We start from the raw sequence: 24275 nt of genomic DNA on the forward strand, positions 1-24275 counted from the left end.
CACTGGATAGTGAATACATGAATAAATACACTGTTGAATGCTAACGTGACTCACAACGTGGAATAAAGAGATATCTGTGTGTGAGTCAAGGTCAGGGGTTTGTTTCTTCATTGTGTGACAGCCCTCTGGCTCTGCCTTGGCCTCTAGGGTTGTGTATCATCCGTGGTTGCTGCCATATACTGATAAATAAAGATGGATGTGGCTTTTGCGACGTCACCCGCAGATTTCTGAAGAGCGGTTTTTGAAGCTCAGAGTGAGCTGCCATGCCATTGTTATCTTGGCAGGGCCTGACCCCGCCTAACTCTGCGACGGAACTGAGACTTCAGTGCATGCCAGTTGCTGGCAAGAATACACTCACCCATCTGTCACGCAAAGCGGCACGCCCTCAATTAAACCTTAATGAAATTTAAACTGTTGATTTATATAAGAATTCACTCCCCAAAACAGTTGTCATGAAGGAGGAAATTAGCAAACAGGAAACAGCATTTTAATGTGGGAGTCTATGGGAATGGACTCACTTTTGGAACCAGCCTGAAGTGATCATTAGAGGAACTAATCAGAGGTTACTGCTTAGTATTGTGCCCCCCCATCAGCTCCTGGTAGGCGAAGTTTGCATTAGTGTAATTGGGCGCACCTCCAGAATGCATTTAAGATTAGCTGTCCCCATTTTTATCTCTCACTCCATCGCTGGATCTCTTGCTTGGTTTGGTTTCGTTGTACTTTTTATTTTCCACCATTCATACATCCACTCAGTAACACTACTGATCTACTGGACTGCCAATTTCATACATTTAGTTGATGTATTCAGTTTCCATTTATTTAAATAAATGTGATTGTTCATTCTTTACAGGACAACTGTGTCCATTTCCCTCATTTTGCCATGGCCTCAGAGCTGGGTCGTGACAATTGTAAAAAATAAATAAATAAATATTTAACACATTGCAAACAATGATAATGTTGTCCATGGTATTGATAATGCTGGTATTGCTTCAGTATTTATTATTATTTCACTTTACACATTTGGATTGATTGATGCAGACCTGATACTTACAGTAATGGAAGAATAGAAGAAGGATGAATAGAAGCAGAATAGAAGTAGGACAGTATATTGTGAATTAAATATTAATGTATTTGATGTAGATCTATTTGTGTGGGATCTTACATATACTGTACATGTTTCAGAACATCCTCACCTCTCCAAAGCTGTTCAGACACACAGCACATGATTCAGACCGTTGAAATCATGCATAATATAGTATGCAATACAGCCCCAATAACCTCCAATAATTAGAAGGCAGGGCAGCCTTCATATAGTCTAAGTGGCTATATTTAAGTTGTTTCAGGTAGTGGTAGATTTCTCTTTTTCCTTAACAATCACAAGGTAAAGAGTAGAACTACAGCATTCAGGTAACCATCTACTAGGAATGCAAGCGTACACAGGTGGTGACTGGCCTTGATTTCCCAACAAAAGTTGAGTCATGTTCTTTGGCGGAGCTCCATGGAGAGGCCTCATTACAATGAATAGATAGGGCTATATTTGTCCCTCACAGGCCTGTCGTCTTTCTGAAAGTGACCTATGAGGCTGGACAGACACTGTGCATTTTTATTGATCTCTACACTGAGTTCACTCACACTACGCGTTTTAATCTGCTGTTCTGAGCAGCCGGTCTTTTTTTGTGTTTGTTTTTTTCAACCCTCTGCCTATGGGTATAGGAGTGTCTCCTGAAAAGATTGCGGCTTACATTAGTTAACATTAGATTATCTTTGTTGTCATGGTTACAATAATAACTGATAAAGAGAAATAAAGTGCTACTTTCACATGGGAATCAATCTCTCCTGTGCCATATTCCTGTGTCCATCCATCCACCCCAACCTCCTCCTGACGTGGACTTTGTCTCTCTACTATGTCATTTTCCCTTTGCTCCTGTCATAATTATTATGTTTGTTAAATGTCGCCTAATAACAAAATGTTACAATGGGTCATAACCTGCGTTGGGCTCGTTTACCACAGGAGGACAGTCTCATTAATTAGGTGGGGTTAAGGAATGAAAGAAAGAGAAAGAGAGAGCTTTTTCGGTCAGGTCACCACTACAGTGGGATGAGCTCCCCGGGAATCTCAAACTTGCTAAATCAGTATCTGGTTCTATCTGTTTAGATCTTAAAAACTTTATCATGAGGCTTTCTTACAATGGTTTCTCAGTCTGGCAAACATACATGTGTATGAGATTGTGTGTATACATGTGTCTATTTGTGCACTCTGTATGTATTGTATGCATATTTGATATTTTACCATTTCATCTCAAATCACATACTGTCATTATTGTATTGCTTCATGTCTGCCCTTCTTAAAGCACTTTGCAATCACAGATTACTAATAATATACCAGTATTATTATGATTTCAACTGGGCCCTCAGACAAACAACTTTTTGCTCAACCATAAACTTTACATTTTTTTTTTTTTTTTTAAAAGATATCTTACCTAATGGTGAACATTACATGACTGTAACCTTGCAACTAAGAGATCACACCATCAGCTGTAAGTAGAACTTCATCGCCGGGGGGAATTAAACTGATGGTAAAGAGCTTTTAAGCCTTGCGTGGTGTCTAGTGTTTATGCTGATTATCTTGACAGGAGTAAACAGCAACTGTCAAACATTTTGACTCCTCTAATGGAAGAAAAAGACACTGGATCTGCATATTAACAATACAGCCATTATCCTTGATGTACACTCAGATTCCGAAAAATGAAAAAAAACAAAAAAAACAAAAAAAAAACAACCAAACAACCAAACAATCAAGCGCTGCGTAGGGTAGAAAATGCCTGCTGATCAGTATGCGGCGCGAGCGCTCACACAGGCCTCTAGCGTTGTTCCTAATCAGACAGCAGACAATACAGATGAGTTTGAATTCCTAGTAGAACAAGATAATGACAGATAACAGAATGAATCAGACTGTACTGACACCAATAATGATGAGCCCATACTGTTTTCTGCCTCTTTGTGTCTTTCTTGCTATCCCCCCCCTCTCTTTTCTTCGCTCTCTCCTCTCATTTGTATCGTATCTTTCACTTTCTCTCTATCTCTCCGTCAACACGCAGATACTCTCTCTATTAGAACAAGGAACTGATAAGAGGCAAACTAATTCTCTGTGGTAGCTACTCCCAACAACAGTTTACAATAATGTCATGCACCAGACACCAGAACTGATTCGATATCGTTTCCTGTGTTTATCCCCCCATGACCAAAATGTTAATTTTGCACCGGTACAAAAAAAAAAAAGAAAAGAAAAAGGGAGCAGTTTTGTTTCGGTGTCTCATCACGGATAATTCAACCGAAGCTAGGCATTAATTAATAGGATATTCATTTTGCAAAAAAGTTTCCAAGATGATAGTTTCATTCACTTTGTCCATCAGTTTGTCTTGTAGGCATTTCTCCGGGTTTATACCAATTACCTTACAAAGGCCATGTTGCAGGAAAGATGCGACAAAGGTTTGAGAGATGAACCTCAACTATTGACGTCACAGTTACACAGTCTGCCTGTTAACCCACTGTATGATACAGCACCTGCAACTAATTCAAAGTTAGAGAAAAAGTAAGAGAAAAAAGCTGGAACTGTTTGAAGTTGTTCCCATCTCATAAGAGACAAAACCTCATAGTTCATGGCTCTAAATTAGACAACCTTGGATGACTAATTGTCCGTTTGGTCACAAAAAGTTTGGAATGACAGTGATTATGAAACTATTGTCAAGGTTCACTGCATACTAAGCTATCTTCATCCACTGGGGAAGACTGAGATGCTGGTGAAAGCTCCTGAAAAAGCTAGTTCGAGGTCCTTGAGCTGAGATTCTTTTTTTAAGACCCCCCTCCGATTTTAACCTTGTTAATATGTCCATGATGTTTTGTTTTTTTTATATATATAACACAATCATGAGTCATGAGTGAAATAATGAGTCAATGCCATGACTGAGTATTTCCACCTTGAGCTGCAGTGAACCAATGACAGTCTCATTAAAACAGAGGTTTCATACATCACAAACCTAAGGAACCAATACTGTCAATTTGTTGGGACAGGGGTCTCTCTAATGTTTCCTCTAACGCTAACGCACTGCTCTTTCACCAGTCACAAGCCAGTCACAAGCTAACAAACAACACAAACAAAGAAGTACGCTTACCGTTCTGATAAGTCTTCTTTGACATGTAGAATCTAGAGAGCCAGATATTTCCCTCAGGAGTTGCTAGAGACCAAAACAGAGATAAAAGAGAATGAATATTGGACTACATGAATCCAATTTAATTTAATGTTGCTCTGTGATCAATAAATCAATCAATTAAAGCAGGTAAAAGGTGCATTACAGTATCATTCCCAGTCAATTTCCTTCCCATATTAATACAAAATACACATGCACAAAAACAGTGTCCTATAAAAACATGCCACTCTCCTATTTCTCTCCCTGAATTATACCGCTCATCCCAGCCATGGTATCTTGACTAATTCTTTGTCTGTACAGCACAATTTACTGGTTTATGCTACAGTCATCACATGATGTAATGCTACAAATAGGACAATGAGAGCTTAAGAACATCAGGCGGGTCTCAGCCCAACTCTCAACTCTATCCACAGGATTATGCGACAATGAACTGTTGAACTCACTCATGCTGCTTATTTCCACCGTCATCATGAGTTGGGTACTTCCATCATTATTTATAATGGATGGAGTCCAGTTGCAGTATCAACTGTTCACAACCAATTATTTTTTCCTGAACCACTTCATGAGCCGTTAACAGACCACACTTGTCCCCCCCCCCTTTACTGACTTGCAGAGATACCCACAGAAAGACAATTTACAAACTGTTCTTACCATCTCTGACCTCCCCCAATCCAGTATCTCATCCAAAGCAAATCCTTTCCTCATCACTTATATCCGTACTTACAGCTTACAACATAAGCAATGCTAATACAATACCAGAAAACAGCATTGACTGAGTTTTTAGCAACTTCTTAAAACTATCGACTGAGTCAGCATTTTTTAGTGCCACAGGAAGACATTTCAAGAGGGTGGGGGCCACGACTGCAAAGGTGCGGCCTCCTTTAGTGATTAGCCTCGGCCTTGGGACAGCAAGGAGGTGCTGGTCAGTAGACCTCTGTGATCTCCCCTGTAAAGCAGTGGACACAGAAAGTCTGATATGTAAGATGGAGTCAGTGCTCTGAAGGTGATTGAAAGAATTTTAAAATCGATTTGCCACTCTCTGGGTAGCCAGTGTAGATATGCCACCAATGGTGTAATGTGTGACCTATGCTGTGTATTTGTTAGCCACCAGGCAGGCACATTTTGAACCAACTGCAGCCAAGACACAGATTGAACGATTAAGGGTGGTGAACGGTGATTTGCAGTAATCGAGACGGGAGGAAACAAAAACATGGATGATATTTCTAGATCTTGAAATGATAGTAAAGATTAGATTTTAAAGATTTGAGTATCTCAACCGGAGGAAACAGGATTGGACCACTTTATTTATGTGATATTCAAAATTCATACAATGGTCAAAGAAAATGCCTTGGTTTTTTTGAGGTGTGCAGTTTCAACTACCTTTGTTGTTGTCCACCTTTTTTGTTTAAACTAGAAAAATCTTTAAGTATGAACACTTTCTCAAAATAGTTTTTTTGTATGGTGACAGGTAGCATTCCTCCTATATTCACTAAACCCTACACAACTATTGGAATATTTGTCTGTATTTGGGTCAAGGTTTAAGATGCTAAGGACCTGAATGCAGACTCTTGAACAGTGAAGTTTGGGATTTAATTGACCAACAAAGGAAAAAGCACAAAGCCTTACTTGAAGAGGGAAGCAAGTCCAGTCAGGGAAAGCAAGAAATCCAAAATCCAACAACCAGGCAAAAACACAGGAGCAACAAAACAGAAGAACCAGGAGACACTAGCAAACTCAACAGGAGGAAACAGGAGCAAGAACAGAAAATACAAAACCCTAGGAGCACGAGATACTGGGGAAACTTCACAGGGACAAAACAGAAGGAAAACAGACAAAGTGACGAAGACAAGTGGGAGCACAGACACTAAATACACACAGGGGGAGCAGGTAACAAGACACAGGTGTAACACATTAGGGAGGGGCAGACAATCACTTATGGAGGGAAAACAAGACAAAGACAGGAAATAAAACAACAATAGACACACAAGGAAAACTACTTCAAAATAAAACAGGAAGTCAACTATAAGTCCAAACAAAGTTCAAAAGAAAGAGTCCCTTCAGGGCAGACCATGACAAACTGACTTCATTTTGTTAAATATTGTAATTCTTAATCCTAAATATGTTATGTTTGTTTTCATCTCACTTTTACATTTTGTCTGTGTGTGATACTGCAATGTTTCCTTTAACTGATATTCACGCCTGTTTACTTTGTATCCTGAGAGTGAACCATAACAAGTGATAATCCGATTGATATCAATAAGGAGGAGTCCACATCTGTTAGTTGGAGGATAATATCTCATAGTACAGTCATATTTTATAGTTCCAATTGTTTTTCCTTTAATATTATTTTCAAATCTTATTTTCTCAGCTGATTAGTTTGAATAAAAGTCTTGTAGCTACATGTCCTTGTTTTCTCTCTTAATTTTAAATGATAGATAAATAATGATAAACAATGAGGTCACTGGTTCTCAATGATGCCATAGGCTTTGAGTAAAGCATCTATTTACGAACTCATATTTTTGTAGGATATTGAACATAAAAGGCCATTAAATTTGATCAAAAGCTTTTTAAGCATTTTATGTATGCAGGGCTACAGGTGAGGTGGCCTCTTTTGCATATTGAATGATATTAAGTTATTTCCTTATGTCGTCAGATGAATGAAACAAGTTTTATCAGTGTGTATCTGCTTTCCGATTACATGATGTCATCTTTCTGCAGGATATTGGACGATAGTTGCTACAGATAGGGATCTTTATCTATTTTATGAATTCATGTAATGTGGGAATAATTAAACGCAGGTGGTAAACTTACATTGTCAAATGTTGTTTGATATATGTCTGCAAAAGTAGAGGTGATAAATCCTAAATAACTTGGGAGAACTTTTTGTTCCTCCAATGAGCAGAGAATGAGCAGAGAAGACTAATGTTGTAGAGGCTTGTAGAGATTTTCATAAAATGCTGTGTTGTTGCTGATGTTTAATTTATTTGATTTGGATCAGTGGTAATTGAGTTATTTGGTGATTACAAGAAATGATATTCACCTGTTTTTAAGTCTTGAAGTTAGTAACTTTCCTGCCTTTTTCCCACATTATAAAACTTATAAAACTTATTAGTATTCAATTGTTTCATATAATTATATTTCATTATTTCACGTATTGTGGCCCATATTTCAATTGACTCTTATGTTTTTAATCTTTAAGCTACCTATCTTGATAAATTCCCCCCTTTAAGACAATATTTTAAACTTTTCCGTATGAGTGAAATGTCAGGAATAGAGTTCTCATTGATGTCCAGGAAAATTTGATTATTAGGTTTCTGGATATTCAGATAGAGGGTTATTAACTTTCCACTGTTTAAATTGCAATGGTGCTGCAAATTAATATCTATCTGACTTTTTCTCTGAGTTGCATTTCTAAAATTATCTGTTAAGAGTTACTGTAAACTCTTAAGTAGGTTTGATAGGCCTATCTATTGGAATAGAAGCTATGATCTCTGACATCAGGATGTAATATTTTACAGCTATCCAAGAGATTGAAAGTCTGCATTAATTTCAGTAGCATGAAAACACAGTTTTTTCAATTGATTTATCACTTTTATCAGTTTTTGTTGGCAATGTCAGATTTAAGTTTTTTTCCTTTGCAGGACTCATAACACCAAACTGTCCACAGAAAGCCAATGATGCGTCCTTTTTTCTTCTTCTATTGACCAGAACTACACAACATAAGATGACACTGTTTGAACAAGATTATTTGGGAGCAATCTTTCACCATGTGTATAAAAGCTTAGGTGTTCAATTAATGTCAAAGTAGTGACACAAGTTTACACAGTCTTGTGAGTGGTACATATATTAGTCATGTTGTGGGGACCTAGAGCTATGCAACTACATTATGGGGACTTAACTTCCTTATGAGGACTTGATCAGAAGGTTGGTGGATCGATCCCTGGCTTCTCCAGTCCGTATGTCGAAGTGTCCTTGGGCAAGATACTGAAACCCAAGTTGCTTATGCTTCTTCCATCAGAGTATGAGTATGTATGTATGTGAATGTGACAAGTATTGTAAAGTGCTTTGAGTCTCTTAAACTAGTGAAGCACATACTAGTAAAGTGCATTACATGTTCTGCTTACCATTTACTTTTAAAGAGACTTTAGCAAATCCCCTTGTCCTTTACAGTACATACACATTACAACAGTTTTATTTTGGGCGGTCCTCATCTTCTGACACACCTTTAAAGGGATGTTTGAGTGTTACGACTTGGTTTTAGGGTTATGGTTACAATTGAGCTAAGGGTTTGGGTTAGAGTAAGGGGCTAGGGAATGCATTATGTCAACCAGTGCCCTCACAAAGATAGAAATACAAGTATGTGTGTGTGAGTCCCCAGTTGTGTGGGAGATGGAAAAATAGATGACACAGATTGATGCACAGTTCGTGAAGAAAATGACATTCATAGTCCTCCCACATCTCTGTACCTGTCTCTCACTCCCTGTGTGAACATCTGTACATATATATATATATATATATATATAAAAATATATATGTCTGGAACGGGGTGTGTGTCTTAAACTACAGGGAGAGTAGACGCAGCCCAGAAAACAAGGCAGACACTGAGTTTGCTCTGTTCTACTCATACTGTATAGGGAAGAGAAGAGTTGAACAGTGTGGAGTTTTCTCAGAATATAGGAGAATTTCTAAACACTTTGCCTACTGATGTATTTTATTTCACTGCCTTTTCCCTTAGTGGCAGGAAGTGTTAGTAATATTCGAGTGATTAGAATATCGTCTAGACTAATTTGGTTATTAATTAATAATTTGGTGATGTGTCTATTTACCCTTTATGAATTCAATCAGTGTGTCATTTCCATATCAGCAGGGAACCAATGGAAATGGTTTTTGAATGAAGGAATTTAACTTGAAAATAGGCTACTTCTAAAATGTATTTCAATTAAAAGTTAAATTAATACTTCAATTAGACCACCCCCATTTTTTGACATTATTGTTATTATTAGATTTATATAAATGTGACTATATAACCTCAGTGACTCAGCAGACACCCAAGGTATAACTCATAGCTCCCTCACATTGTGTTTTATTTGCTCCAATAAAAGGAAGAAATGTAAAGAAGAAATGCAAGGAAGGAGTTGAAGAAACATACTTACTGAAGTGAAATCTCCTTTTATCTCAAGAGTCATCTTAAACAATGTTGGCTGCAGCTGTAAGTGGGCTTCGACTACTCCTCATTCATTCTCTTACACAACACTTCCTTTCTTCTTCCTCATCAATGTCATTGGCAGTAATCGCATGTTCAAGATGGTGAAGCTGCCTCCAAAGCCAAATCCTGCCTGAATACAGTAAGTTCAAGGTATTCTGTTGCTGATTTCTATCACAGAGAGTCACAACTGGACCCTGACCAATACAGGATCTTTCAGGCCGTTATTGATATTTGAGAGTTTAACAATCCCATCATGATGTATCAGTCGATATTCATTTTCTTTGCACAATAAACTTGACCATGACCATGACTGTCACACTTGCTGCTTGCTGCTGTTCTTGTTTGTTTTTTATGAAGAGACGCTTTTTTGCTGGTCACGCCAATTTAAGTTTTAATCTGAGTCCAGGGATGTTTGACTTGTGTAAAAAAGGTGGACACTTTACAGTTTCTCAGCCCTTTGTCAGCTACTCGGAGAACATGATGGTCAGTATTTCTGGAATCTGAGGCATTCAATTCACATGACCCTTTGGGGTGATTCTGATTTTTATTTTATACATTTTTTTAAATAAATGTCTTAGAAATGGACAGTTTTTGGTGTCAAACATAGAGGGGTTTGTTGGTATTTAGTGGAGAATGAAACAATCATTAGACCACAGGGAAATAAAATGTACAGAAACATGATTCCTGATTCAAGGCTGGTCTGAACTGATTATCTGCCCAAATGATCCTGTAGTGTGAAGGGTTTACAGAAGCCCGTATTATTATGTGTGGTAAAGAGAACTAACTACCTAATGTTGTTTCTTTTTTTTTTCATACTATCTCAGTTTTGGATAATTGCAGCTGAGGAAGTGAAACCTCCTTGTTACTAATGCATAACAAACACTGCTGCAACCAAAACTCAGTAGTGAGACAAAGAACTGACATCGAAACAGAGGTGGCTCTTGACATCCTTGGATTTCCCTAAAAAGACATGTCACCCAACGTTCCTCCAGCGCAAGTGTGTCGGTCCTACATAGCTTTGGATATACATATGAAGATTACACTAGCAGATGCAATTACCATTGCAGTATGCGAATGTATTGTGTAAAGAAACCGTTTTTAATTGTTTGATTAAATTTGTATGCATCAAGGACACATTATATATGTGGTATAGATAACGTGGCCCAGATGACGTGTCAGAGATGTCTGACGGCACTGCAGGGAACCTGTCAACCACTGCAACTGAACTATATACCAGAGGAAATGATGGGGAATGTTGCTATCCTGCTCTCAATCCTGCAAAAACAAAGAACTGTTGATTCCCTTGAAGAATGGAAGTTTGATGTTTGCCGATTGAGGTATCGAGCCACAAACAATCAAAGAAAAAAAAAAACTGTTTTCTGCTCTTTGCAAAAAGAATAAAAGACAAATTCCAAAAGAGGTTTAAAAATGTTAGTTTTGTAAACACATCCAATGTTATTTGATGGAATATTTGTTCTATTTTGCAATTGCAGTTCAATGCTACTACCACTTTAAAGTATTTTGAATATATACCTGTGCAGTTGCAATTTCTTTTAAATCGTTTGTCTCCCTGATATTCATAAACATATTTTGTATTCATTAAATAAAAGTAATAGATATGCATTTTTGTTTCAATCAACATCAAACATGCTATTGTGCAGGGCACAGAGACTGTGGCTATTTATAGATTTCAACTACCACAATCATTGTATAAGACAGATATAATGTAGAAAACTGACAAAATCTTTCACAAACCTTGTACTTGCCCTTGTGTCACTCTGAATATAGTCCTCCTACCACGGCACCTGGTCTGCAGGTGTCACAAAATAGTTCTGTAGCTTGTCACAAAGTTTTTTTCTAGCAGCTACGGGCCAGTCGTGAGCCTTTCCAGGTGGAAGAGGTGGAATTTACCCTCCATGAGCCTGTGTTCATCATCCTCCGATCAGTCAGTGCAAAAACTACCTTATACTAAAAACAAAAGAATGATAATTGAACTGCTGCCGATCTGCAACCCACATGCCAAAAATAAGAAACAAAAAACAACAAAATCCAGCCGCCTGGCACAAGCTGGAAAACATGGATCAGTTTGGGAGGAGGTCCCACTCCCAAACACCAGGTGGGTGGCAACAGTGACAGCCAGCTGGTCCGCTTCTCGGGTCCCTCCTTTTATTGTCAGGATGTAATTGACGGCAGTTGTCAACAGGTGCTGGACTCCTAATTGAGAGACAAGCAAAGAGTGAGAGCGGGGGAAGAACGAGGGAGAGAGCAAAACAGGAAAAAAAAAAAAAAACAGGGTGCAGCAGTGAACCGGAGTCGCATGTCATATGGTATTACACTTTGAGGGCCTGGTAGATGCTTTCTTCATAATAATGTGTTGGCCTCTTGGACATATGAAGGTCAGTTGGTCCAGTCATTATCAATAAATAATCCTCTTGGTCTTGAGAGAGTGGCACACCATCCCGTTAGTTCTGATTCGAGGTTTGGGTATTGGTGTGGAGCAGATTATTCTCCACCAGTTGGTTGAGAATGACAAAACCTTTCTCCACCACTCTGCAGCCTCAGATTAGTCCGTAGTTGACCACCCTCTGAACATGGTCCATTTGGCGGAAAGGAAATTGCGTCATTAGGTGACAGCTTGGATATGCATCATCTCCCAGAAACATAACGGGGGCTTCAGTGGCTGAGCCTGGCAGTGGTTTTTGCGGAGGGAATGTTGGGGAAGCCATGGTCAAGCGCTCCCTTTAAATCTGCCAGGGTGAAGATTCAGGCAATTGAGGTCCTGTCCTGTGAGGCCACATTCAACTTCCTAAACTGTTGTGTCGCACAGCAGCAATCATCTACATGGAGAACTGACATTTGGAGCGGTGCAAGGTGCTTCCACTGTGTGCTGGTGGCTGCATGCTGATGTGTGTTCTCATCAACAGCACCAAGGCAACGGAGATTACATGCACATGCACATCTAATTCTGTTACCTGCTTGCAGCTATGTTGTTGACATTACCGAGGTCAGTCTAGTATGTGTGTAGCCTTCTAGGGTCTAGTTTCAACCTTAAAAAGAACAACAAACTCACAAAAGTGGCCTGGATTTAAGTCGCACTTGAAGTAAGAATTAATAACCCTTCCATTTTTTTTCACTATGGTCAAAGCTATATATTTACTTTGCTTCATCGTGTAATGTCTGGATTTTAGTATATTACATTTAAGAACATCAACATCAGGTTCCCAAAGGTGCAATGACACAGATCTGATATTTGACATATAGGACAAATAGAGGTTAAAATGCAGAAGCTTTGAGAGGACGATTGTATGATTATAATCAAGCTTACCATTAGAAATTCCTCCTTACGGGTCTGGTGCAGGGCCTCACTCACTAACAGTCATTGAGTCTTCTCCAATCCTGTATGGGAAATGGAAAGATGAAAGTGGCTTTCTAGAAGGAAAAAAGAGAAGAACAAAAGAAAGCATCCAATACAAATAAGCACAAATGAACAAGTTCAGTCAGGAAACTAACCCGGCTGGTTGGGTGACTCAATGGTGCACATTAACAAGTGGACGAACCGTCATTCATCATTCGCACACACCCTAAAGTAGCTCCATGTATCACCAGGATTTTGCTGACTTATTCACACTCTCCTCGGTTCCACTTGCTCAGATCTGCCTTCATGTACCACTGGGAGGATTATGTTACTGTTGAATATAGACTATGCATTATATGTACAGCAGCGTGCCAACAAAAACCAAACCTGCTGCTGTGTCACAACGTTAAATAAACCTATTATATTAGTATGCAATTCATAGGGAATGAAGTTAAGTCACAGAGTGAAATCAAACAAAAACCAAGAATCTCAGTGTTACGGCAAGTCTCCTTTTTTGTGACCTTCTTAGTTATCAGGGGTGCAATCCTTCTGACCTCAAACTCCTCTGCAGTCACTCTTGGCTGATCCCTGAATCAGTTTCTGTCATCACAAGCACAGGCAAGGACGTTTAAGGCAGGGACATCTGTGGCAGTGGAAGGTCAGAGAAATTACATTTCCAGATTTCCCCTGTGTACAAATCACAATAGCTTGCACTAGTGTGACTAAAAATAAAACTTTACTTCCAACTCATCTCCAACTGCAAAATGTATAAGCCATGCTGATTCCACCTTCTCAGCCATGACTTGATCCAAGGTTTTTTTTTTTCTCATTTTGTTTTTCAGTGGAAAACATAGGACACACAAGCACAGCCAGCTGATTATGAGTGTTCCTCCATGTTTGTTTTCCTCTTGTGAGCTCTGTGAGATCCCAAGTCTCTGGAATTGTGTCTCTGAAAAGGTTCAATATAAACGCCAACTCTGTGTTGCTGCCTCTCGCCCGAATCATCTGGTGTGTGCATTCTTACAATCAAAATATTTAAAATCAGTTAAATCTGTCGTTATATCTGTGGTCTCTGGTTCGGTTGAGATTTTAAAACCCTATTGTGTGCGCCAATCATAACCTCCACCATTAATGTTAATTTGCTTCAGCTGAAAATAAGATACTGTTAAAAACACATCTTAATGATGCCGTTGAAGAGGAGAGACAAATACTTGCCAGGCATACATGTATTTTTTTTTTTAATGACTACAAATCAATAAATAACTGCCACAAGATGACTGTTCTATTAGTGTGATATTAAGTTATCTGTGTGTATTTTTCCAAAGTGAATGTGCATCAGCACACTCTATATGTAAAGTGGATGATAAGTGGGATAGATTTTTTGATCGTCATAAAGGCACCACATATTCAAGCCTCAGAGCAAATAACGCTTTCTAAAAGGTTTCCATGGGGATGTCTTCATTAAGGTAACAATATCGGAAAGTCTTCAGGTCATATGCATTCAACAGAGGAACACACAAATGAAAAATGAGTGTCCTCAAATGCATGATTTTCAGTGGTCAATCAAATTGCTTCCAAACATACAAAATACAATATCGGGAGATGTGGTTATTAGGAAAATAACAGCAACAGACAAACATACTACACACTTCTACCCAATAGGAGACAAATACCATCTAAAATAAATCATTCATCTGAAGATGCAGTTAAAAACAGTCTTCAAACTGGAGCCTGTCTTGCGATAAGATCACACCATAGACGGTAAATAAAGATGGACATAGCCTCCGTGATGTTGGTTGTGAAGCTCAGAGTGAGCTGTGCCGCTGTTGCCATCTTGGCAGTGCCTGGCACCGCCTAGCTCCCAAAATAAGCAAAGGGGTGGGGCACACGTGGAGCCGAGACTTTGGTGAATGCCAGTTTGTGGCAAGCATACATTCAACCACCTTAAAGTGGCCACGCCCTTAATTTTGCAGAACTTTAAGCCTTAACCAAATTTAAACAGGTGAGTTTTATAAATTTTCACTCCTGGAACAGTTGTCATGAAGGAGGAAATTAGCTGTAGCAGTGGGCCATGAATTGGTAGCAGTGTGTATGAGTATTCCAACTCATGGCCCACTTGAAAATCTTAAAAATGTTGGTGGCCCACATCCAACCCCCAAACGGTATTGAGGCCAGATAACAGAGCACATATTGATACTACAGTTTTTGCCATGGATGCAGCGGTTTAGCGCGGAATCAGACTGAGATAGCAAACAAGTATTCAGCCATCGATAACATGAAAGTTCCTACCACTGGCTTATCACAGTGATAGGTCTTAATATAAGAAAAAAAAAAAAAGATAAATCTTTAGGGATTGACTCGCTTTTGAATTCAGCCTCAAGTTGCCACTCAATGAACTGCAGTTTTCGGCACTTTGGTATTGGCTTCTTTTTTCACCCCCTGAGGTAGCCACTTGGATCACACCATCCGCGACACCCGTCAGCATATCAACGTTTTGACTACATCCATCTTCAGCCTCGGCCGTCATTCTGATCTCAACTACTCACTTGTAAAAATTCATGACTCTGCCTATCACAGATGTGATGTTATTGCAGTGACAAAATCACACCATGAACACTTGCCAAAGTTCTCAAAACCACTTCTGTGGTAGTTCCTGCTACAGTCATGATCACGCAAACACACACACAAACTCACAAGGTGAAACCAATACCAGAAACAATGTCATAGCTGTTAATCAAGCTTGTATCTCCTAAATTCGTTCTGTAGGGCAGTATCCAATATCTACTATCTCGCTAGATGCATACTCAAGTTAATCCCACTGTGAGGCTGTGTTACCTTCTCTGATTTGCTGCAACATTATAAACAGAGTGAGTTCTCTAACGTCTTCATAAGATACCTTAAAAAAAAAAACGAACAAAAGAAATACAAAGAAAAAACGAAATCATAATGCTAATCTGTACTGCATGACTAGTTTTGCCCACACAAGGAACGATTCACCTTATTGCAGTTGAGATGCCACCTTTTATGAGAGACTCTGTGACCGAAATGAGGATAATTGAAGTCATGGCATTTGGTACAAGAACTGCACTTTAAATTCCTCTCAGGGAGTAGAGGGAGCTTGCTAAGCCTAAGAAGGGTAAATCTAAATGGAACAAACATTATCTGTGATTGCAATCCAACAAACCAAAGAAAATTAGAGGCAGAAACTTTAAGACTACAGAATGTTCCAGCAGTCATTTTCTATGGTTAATTTCCTCAAGACTGCATTTGATTGAGCTGAGGAAATGAGGAAATTTTTAGGCTAATTTGTGACTTTAGCTTCTGTTTTTTCCATCTTTACTAATTAACCATTTAATTCACTGAACAGCTCAGAGGCAACTTTTAAGGTGGAATGTTTCCTTGCGTGTTACTCAATACTTGATTGGAAAGCAATCAATATGCCTTAAACATCAATATTACAACTTTGAAAAAATGTGGCAGGGTTGGGGGTCGTTATCTCACGTTACCCTATGAGCCAGAAAGAGAGAGCAGTGATCAACTGCCTCTCTCTCTCATTGACTCCAAAAGTTCTATTTACAACCATAAAAAGCAGCAGGATCAGACACCGAACTGTGTGACGTGCTCTGTCTGTCTGTCGATCTCCGATTTGACATGACTTGACATTTACAAAGGCATGAGCAATGAACGATAGTTCTAATATCGTTGATCACCGATCATCTGTAAAACCCTACTTTAGCTATTGCAGAAAATGTTTGTCTTCCATTTAACGGTGTGACATAACATGATGTAACATCACCCATCGGTTTTCTGAAGAGCAGTTCTTAAGCTCAGAGTGGGCCGTTTCCACAGTTGCCATCTTGCCAGTACCTGACTCCACCGAACTTCCGGCTAATCCATAAATGGGCAAAGAGCAGGAGCACATGTGGAGCTGAAATTTCAGTTCCTTCTGGCTTCTGGCAGGCATATGTAGGAGCACATGTGGAGCTCAAAGCGTCACACACTCAGTTATGCAGAACTTTGAGCCTTAATAAAATTTAAAGGAGTGAGTTATATATATAAAAACTCACCCCCTGTACAGTTGTCATGAAGGAGGAAATTAGCTATAGAGACCAGTTTTTGTACCAGGCTGTAAACATGTTTATGTCTGCTGTAAAGTTGAACATTTTAACATGAGAGTCTATGGGGATTGACTCAATTTTGGAGCCAGACTCTAGTGGTCATTTGAAGAAGAGCAGTTTTTGGTACTTCTGTGTTTTTCAGCCTTTGAGGTTGCTGCTTATTTTATACTTGTACTTTTGCAAACTATTACTAACTTTGTAAGAGGAAAAACTTTTGTAGAAGTGGTAAGAGATTAATCAAACTACAAGTTGGAAGTTTAGTGGTGGTGACGTTGAAGTCATGTGACTGTGGTGTAGTATGTTTATAGCCTAACATTAGCTTTTTACTTCTGGTGGTATTTAGGCTATCCTAATTCCTTATCCCCCTAAAGAAAGAAGAAAGGTCTTATCTTCTGCAGGAATTCAAAAGCCAAAGTAAAACTCCCATTGGCCAGAGTGAACCAGAGTGATGCTAGCATCCAGGTTGACCTACAAAAATACGTCATCCCTGCAGCACTCTATTGGTGCCCTTAGTATTTACACCTTAGCATACACTGCACTGACTTTTAACAGACATTGTAACATTTGTTTAATGATACAATTAACATCAAAACTTGACATTATTTGTCAATTTTAGGGGAGGGAACCCCTGATGAGAAGTCATTGCGATTTGATTATCTTATTGACAGATTCCGTCTTGGACTGAATTGGTCAACTAACAGCAGTCAATATTTCAGTGAACTAAAGCCAAAGCATTTTATTAAAAAGTAATTAGGTATAAATAATGGCAAATTGGCAAGTTTTTAAGTCAAGTAGTAGCCTATACCCAAGGTTTTTAGCAATGATTTTGTTTTTCATTTCTAGCTGATAACCATCTATGAGATTAAGTAGTCTACCAAAGTGTCCAGATAAACTGAGCTTTAACTAAGAACAGTTCAGTCTGAGACTCAGTCTGGCCTATGGTTATGATTATTAATGGACTACTCGGTTTTAAGTAAACCCAGATTTTAAACTGTGCCACTTTCTCAAAACCAAAGCAGAATTCAGCTTCAGTGTGTGGCCACTGGAGCATGGTGGGCTGGACTGAGCAGGTAAGAGTAATGGTGTGCTGGCGACCTGTGAGCGGAGCGCATCAGTCTCGCAGCATTGTGTTGGTCCTCCATCAGAGAGATCTTTCGCTTCATTGCCTTTCAGCGTTCTGATCCCACCGGGAGCAGCAGTCGGTCAGTGGATCACTGCTCTCCAGTGAATTTCATTAGTTTCTTCCACAGACCCTCCCCGCTGTCTCTGCACCAACAGACGCTGCTGCTCCTCTTTGATACGCCTCAGCTCAGCGTGAAGGTCAACTTCTGTTTCAGCTTGTAGAGGTAACAAGCACATAAAGGATTGCTGTGTCCACATACACTATTAGCTATTGCATGTAGCATGACCTGTTTAATTCTTCTTTTCTTTTAGTTCAACTTTTAATTTCCCCCTAGGTTAGACTCATGTAATAAACAATACGTTTTACTTCCTGTTTACTGTCAGTTTGCTATTTTACTTTTGAATGGAAGTTGTAAGTTTGTGCATGTTGGACAAAAATAATTATGTAAAGCAAACAATAAATCAATACAATTTGGAAGTTAATATTATGCTGCCTTAATAAAATCCACCTAGAGACTCTGTAGTCTGAATTAATTTAACTGAAGAATATCTAAAATGAGTTTCATTCTCCTAGCTAGAGTTAACACGAGTTATACAGTGGAGATGTACACAATGCAGGGGTTTCCCATGGAAAGCATTATCCTTTTCCAAAGTCATTATTTATAGGTATATGATGAAAGGAAACAGAGCATAGACATGTCCGGGTATGTGCGACTGGGAGGAGACCCGGGGATAGATCCAGAACTCGCTGGGGGGGATTACATATCCCTTCTGGCCTGGGAATGCATCAGGATCCCCCAGGAGGAACTGGAAAGTGTTGCTGGAGAGAGGGATGTCCGGGACTTCCTGCTTAGCCTGTTGCCACCGCGACACGACCCCGGATAAGCGGAAGATAATGGATGGATACGCAATGGTTATAAATGAGGCCCCTGGTGCTTCATGCATGAATCCTGTATCACTGCACACATTTCTCTGTGGAGACTGTGGCCGTTTATAGTGATGTTCGTACCATTTCATGGTTTTGTGGTGCTCCAACTAATATCCCATGAGCTGGTCAGACAAATCCAAATCTCGCATGTCCTTACTGGTCCGTCAGACGGGTAGCTGTTAGAATGGCTCTACTCTCGTATCCACCGTCGTTGGTCCTCCTTTCCCTAAGGTATGCAGTGTGAATAGTGGAACACACTGTCACCTCGTATGTGTCCATCCACTTAACAAAGAGAAATTTGCCATCTCTTACCCACCTTATTGAGCCTCTTGACGACTTCTTTGTGGGAGCATTTTCTTTTGCTGTTGGGGTCCCCAATCTTCCTTCACGGTAGGTGCCACATGCGCCAAAGCCCGGGCCCCTCAGGTGTGTTTGAAAAGAGCTGGGTCGGTGTAGAAGTTGTCACAGTATATATGGTAACCAGAAACAAAAATAGTTTTTTTAATAATAAAAGGTGACTTGCAAAACACAATCCAAAAACATAGGACCAAAAAACCAGAAGCACCAGGAGACACTAGAAAACTTGACGGGGGCAAAACACAAGCAAAAAATGAAAATCCAAAACACTGAGATACAGGGGAAACTTTCACAACTGTCAGATGAACTGACAAAGACAACAGGGAGCACAGGGACAAAACACACATAAGGGGAGCAGGTAACAAGACACAGGTGTAACACATTAGGGTGGGGCAGACAATCACTGATTGGGAAAACGAGATGACAGGAAGTGAAACAAAGGTCAACACACAAGATCAATGGCTTCAAAATAAAACAGGAATTAAACCAAATGTCTAAACGGAGAGTCCAAACAAATTCCAAAAGTCCAAAAAACAGTCAAACCAAAGGCAGATCACGACTGAAATCCTTTTTCAGTAGTGACCTTCAAAACAGAGTCCTTTTCCACTCATAAACAAAGAGTTTGATACTCTATTTGGATGACTTGAGCCTAAGGTACCGTGTCAGTCTGAGTTTGGCCTTTTGTTGCGACGATCCTTTATCCACAGATGAGCTTTGAAGAGGATTGTACACAGGAATTTTGAATTGAGTCATATTGGGATCATATTCCTGTGTGCCTTTTTTTTCACTCATGCAAAGATGCATGAGATGGCCATGAATCTGTTTGAAATGGGAAATGGGACATTTTTCGCCCTCCGTGTCTCTCAATATCAGCAGTCCCAAGATTTTGAGAAACTCCACAGGAGTGATGTACATCCAAGCAAGGAGAATCTTTGTTTGTGTTGTGGGTGATGGTTTTTACAGTCCTGTCATCAAAAAAAAAGTTTTGAATGTCTCCAGCGGGCTTGTGTTGTTGACTGGCAGAAGTGGTGGCTGCACACCAGGATTGAGCTTTGGAGTGAACCTTGGGAGATCAGGTGAAATGTCAGCATCTGTCTCCGTCTTCAATGCAGAACCTGGCTGGGTTGGTGGCCTTGTAACCTGGCCTTGATCACATCCCCTGCTGTGGGCTGTGCCTGTTCAGGGACATTGGGGTGAGGGGGTTGTTTTCTTCCCCGTCTCCTCTTGGGACTGTCTCTGGACGAGTTGGGCTGAGGTGGAGGTCCCGGAGGAGACATCTGACATCTGTGGAGATGGCCTTTCTCTTCTCCTCCTTCTCCTACTCGATCCACCACATCAGTATCCGCACTATAAGACATGACAAATGAATAAAACTACTGTGTAACTGGGTAATAATAATTACCCAAAGCCTTATCCAAAACACACATAGACTTCCCAAGTGGTCTCACCCACCTCCCTCCATTGAAACACCTCTGTCGCTGTCTGTTTTACTTTCCACCGCCACCTCCTCTGCCACAACTGTAAACTGTTACAAACACCAACCCCCATCACCTCTGTGTGTTCACCCACACAGACTTCTGGAGGGTTTGAAATGACTAAAATAGTTTACAGTACTATTTGGTTTGTTTCACATTCACTTCCAGCATATACTATTTTACAATAATAGTCTGTTTACATGCTGTAATGGTCAGTATTGCTTACAGGGAAAACACAGCACACAAAATCCATCACAGTTTGGAAAAATTCATAGCATTACATACATGTCCTTGTAAGGATCTATCCCATCACCAAAATTCCTCTTGTCCTGTGAGAAGCACGACTCAAGCGTTGAGTCATTTTCTCCGACATCAACACCTTGAAATATCAGCTCCAACGCCTCAGCTGCACTGAGTGTCTTCCTTGTCGTATTTTTCTCCTATATTTCTATATATTGTTTCTCTAATATTTGTCTCTTTCCATTAACTAAAATAAACTTTTCAACCAAATTCTCCTTGCTTCAAGCTCAGAATATGCTAGCAGCTCTAAGCGAAGCCTCTGAATCAGACACTTTGATTGGCTGTGAGGGCACCCACTGGAGCCAATAAGAGTGTCTGATTCAGAAATGTGACTCTAGACGTTATCAGCAAAGATGGCAGATGAGAATTGATATGCATGCTATACAATGTGCCAGGCGAATCTAAATCTTTTACAAATTCACAAATTAGTGTGTTGACCGAGGTACATAACTTTCATGGACAAACAGGGCCTTGCTGGAAATCTGTGTTTCTCTAGTTTAACACAAAAAAACAGCATGTCTCTAGTCTCAAACCACTGCAGAGTAATGACGCTCTAAATGCAACATGGTATTTGGAAGTTTATACGTTGGTCAATCACGCAATTCTCTCCACTCTCTGTCCCTCTTTTCAATGTGCCTTATCGCTTCCTCTTTTCTTCCTCTCTGTCCTCTCTTCTCTCTCTAGGTCCTCTCTCTCTTTCCTCTCTTCCCTTTATTCAGACCCCCCCCCCCCCTCTCTCCTGGACTTCTGTGAGGAATGTGAGCCACTCGGACCCACGCTTCCTCTTTGCTGGTGACCTACATTCTCTCACAGGAGGAGAGCAGTGGTCTGCTGCAGCAATTGATACCATGGATGAGGAGATGAGATTTGGTGGGGTGATAGATGGTCTCTGCCCCATCACCTCATTCATGGCATCAAACCACTTCCAATTTGCAGCAGTGGCCTCTTCTCCCTCAGTGCTCACATCAGTCCGTGGTGCTTTCAGCTCCTATAAAACATGCGCAGCAGTCATCTGATAATCATTTATTTAGCAAAACTTTTCACCACTTATCATTTATATCCATATTTGTTCAAATTCATATACTGTTAGCCAGCCCTGACTTTGATGATGTTTACTTTCCTCAAAATAATCAGGCGAACATCATCATCACATTGTTTTTGTGCTAAACGTCAAGACTGTAGTGCTTTCAATATGTCAACTCACCTTGTATTTTAGCTTCAGGTTCTCCCTTTTTTTTTTTTTTGGCCACCCAGCCTCCACCTTTCCCTCCAGCTTCTTTGATTAACATCCTACACAAGCATAACATTGGTCAAATTGGTATAAACGTTTGAGAGGGGATGAGCATTTACACAAAAAATGTGACAACAATATGGTCATTGCAAAGATCCCTTAACGATTTTGTCACCTGCAAAATATGTACAATCATACATCTCAGGAGAGCAGTCTCCCCTAACTATACTTTACACCCATGCATCATTCAGCTGCAAAATATAAGAGCAGAACATAAAAGGTGCTATGCACATGAAAATGACAACACTTGAAGGTTAATTTTCTTACTCAAAGCCTTTCACTGCAGCATTTCTCCTGCCCCTGAACCTGTCTTCATTCTCAACCCTCCATTTAATGAGGCGCCCTGTATCTTCATCAGTCCCTTGAGGAAACGGACAACCTACAGCGTTGCTAATCACAGTTACTCGTCACATGTCCACATTGACAGCTCAGTAGTTACTGCGGTGTTATTAGCCAACTAGCAAATCTTTATGCTAAATTAGTATGTAGGCTAATAGGGCAGTCGAGCGATACATGCAATTCCAACAACGATAAAGTTAAGTTCATTGTGAATGCAAAATTGTCATTCAAACATTACCTTACCACATACAAACCATACAAGTATTACAGTTTGGTTACTCACATTTGTGCACAATTTGTTGCTGGTTAGTGCCAGGAGCCTCCGCCTCATAGCCCGCCATCTTATTTTGAAGAGCCGTAATGCATCATGGGGCAGTTCAGTAAGTCCATTATGCTCACAGCGCATTCTCAGAAATTCTTACTAATCTAGTATAAATCCGGGTATTTCACACATACACAAAATTCTCATACTATGCAGTTGGAACGCACTACATACTCATTTTGACGTCACACTTAGTATGAATAGTACGTTAGTAGGCGGTTCTAGCCTAAGACTCTCTTTCTGTTGTATTTACAGAACAATAAATTCATGTGGCACCTGGATGAGCATTGTCATCATTCAAAAAGTGTTACACTTGCGAAGACACTTGCAAGAGTAAGATAGGACCTTTAATCTCTGTATAGTGAGAATGGATCAAGCGGTTATGTGTGTGTGAATGGGGTCACTTGCAGTGACAAAGACATAGAGAAGCGTTTTAGCATCTTTCAGCTCTCACTCGCTGATTTCAATGTTTCAACTTTTGGTCTCTTCGATTTTGGCAGCAGCAGACAACAGGTCTCAGAGTAACATCTCTCAAAACACCACAGTTCTCAACCTTCTCAGCACAAAACAGCAGACAGACACAGGTCGACATCAGCCGGTAAACACAGTGGAAAGTTAGTGAAGAGCAAAGCACGGTTAAAGGAAAGTGAATATTGGACGTACATTCCTCAAGGGGAGAGAAATGAAATGGAATGAATGCTAATGCTGCTCTGTGTCTGTGGGATTTCTGAATAAGCAACTGTTTGCTAACAAGCTCACCACACCAACTTTATAAGGTGATTACAGCTTGTTCAGCTGGCCCCAAGTATCCAAACATTCAATCAGTGTAGGTTGAATGAAATGCACCACGATTCTCAACAGCTATCTGAATTGATTTACCTTAAATGAGTTTTCTTTCAGATTCTTATACGGAGTTCTGCAAACAGTAATGAGGCAGGGATTTGTATTTCCTCTGCAAGCAACAGGTCACACCTACAGAATAGCACCATCTACTGGCTCAGTTTATGTTAAGGAAAAATTGGCATTCCTTCATATGCAGGTTGTGAAAAGTATTTTTGCATAAACACAACATTTCAGTCGTCTTCCATTGCTTGCTCCCGTGGACTGCTGCAGCAGAAGCACAGGTTTAACTATTCTCCCAGCTTCATATGCACCATTACTCACAGATTATCAACACACTCTACCTGTGACACAGATTTTCTTTTTCATTACCGAGTGTACTTTTTCTCAAAGCTCCTCTCTGCATGAGCCTAT

This window comes from Seriola dumerili, unplaced genomic scaffold (assembly GCF_002260705.1).
Source record: "Seriola dumerili isolate Sdu_G_001 unplaced genomic scaffold, Sdu_1.0 BDQW01000161.1, whole genome shotgun sequence".
Classification (NCBI taxonomy): Eukaryota; Metazoa; Chordata; class Actinopteri; order Carangiformes; family Carangidae; genus Seriola; species Seriola dumerili.